Raw genomic sequence first — 1,814 nt, 5'->3', positions numbered from 1 at the left:
TTTTAAATTACCTGATGTAACTTTTTGTAAAATATAAAGCAAATACTTGTAAATCTGTAAATAGCTTTTGGAAAAAAAATAAATCTAATTGATCTGCAACTTAACTATGGGAATAATGTCACTTTATTTAAATTTGTAATTCAGAATATTTTGGGTATTTTATTATGACTTGAACAAGTTGCTCAGAAAGCCTTTGTGTACACTGGGGAGTGGGGAGCTACCCTCCTAATGAGGTACCAGACCAAGTGCTGCTCGCCAGCCTCCCGAAGGTGCTGCGAGAGTGCTTCTAGTGGGCTTCACGTGGGGCAGGGGTGGAGGGGCAGGCTTGATCTAGGACAGAGGTGATGCTAATCTGTGCTGCTTTAACGAGTAATTTTTCAAAAGGTGTGCAGTGAAACAAAATTAGCTTTAAAGTAGGCAATCTGTTAAAATAAGAATATAGTGCATTTCCGTAACGTGCAGTAAATTAAATTTGTTACACAACTACAGTATTCTCCTCTCCTCTGTGCTGCCCTGTTCAGATGGGAAAATGTCACTGAAGTAATGTGTAATTATTCAGATTGCTTTTACTTACTTGAAGGAAGACTTCTGCCTTGAACACAACGGAGAATATTACATGTTCGTTGTGGTTTTATCTCCCTTAGCGTCAAACTATGTGCCTGGCCTGGCCTGCTTTTGGCAGATTTTGGGACCACACCATTACTAATGCTGTCTTTGTCTTTCTGTACCACCGTGCTCTTTGACAGGTTGCAGTCTGTCCTCCCGCGGAGCGCAGGACGAGCTGTGGGGTACCTGCTCCATCCATCAAAGGGAAGGGTAAGTGCTCACACGGTGCCGGAGCACCTGGGTTTGTGTCCTTGCGAAATGACTTCTGCTGTGATGAGCTTGGGGGCATTAGGAAGCGCACACACTCCTCCTCCTCCCCGCAGGGGTGTTGCACCAGCTATGCCCACCTGCTTGCAGAGGTGGCTCACTTCCCGTAGGTGTTCCCTTCCTCTCCTCCGAAAGCAAGGGAGAACCCAGCTGCTCCTGAGCGCATGTCCCACCACTGCTTCCATCAGCCCTTCTGGGGGGCGTGCAAGCACTTCAGCTCCCTGCACTTGCTGAAGCATATCTTTGTGTACAGTGGTGGCATCTAAAGCTTTCTCACTGACAGCAACCTTTTTTCAGAGGTTTTTTTCTCAAAAACAGTTCTTCTGCAATTTAAACGCTGCTCAAGTGACTTACAAGGTTCAGGACTGAACCCTGCTCTTGTTGCAGGGTGGAGTGTCGCAGGGGAAGGGATGGGACAGGCTGAAGGGATTTAATTCGTCAAGACTCAAGGTCAGTGTGCTTTTTGCAGGTTGCGTGGTTACACCAAGTAGCCAAAAGCATGACTCCCCACCCTGCTCTCAAAGGTAAGCGCAACACAAGCGTTGGTGCTCCTGCCCACGAAATGGAACACAAATGCTTCATGGCTGCCTGCTGTGCCGACAGAAAAAACATGTGTCCAGTAGGCATAAATGTCCTCTACCTTACTGTGAGGTGTTCTCTCCTGCAACTGGATTAACTCTTGTCCTGACCGTTGTCATCTTAAAACTTATGTGTTTTGTAAAGCTTTCAGCAACAGGTCAAGAACCTGTGTTTTTAAGAGCACTGAGTTGAAGCAAAGCCCCAAAAGATCTCTGCTGTTAAGAGCTCATCTTCCCACCCCTTCCTACCCAGAAATGCTCCAGTACTGGGGAAGCTTCTCTGCCAAGTATCCTGTTAGCTATCATTTCCAGTCGCTTTGACACATGAACACACTCTCTGGTGAAATAAACTCCATTCTCCTC

The sequence above is a fragment of the Leptosomus discolor genome, chromosome 6 (assembly GCF_034619465.1).
Source record: "Leptosomus discolor isolate bLepDis1 chromosome 6, bLepDis1.hap2, whole genome shotgun sequence".
In the NCBI taxonomy this organism is placed as follows: Eukaryota; Metazoa; Chordata; class Aves; order Leptosomiformes; family Leptosomidae; genus Leptosomus; species Leptosomus discolor.
This window is presented reverse-complemented; position numbering follows the sequence as displayed.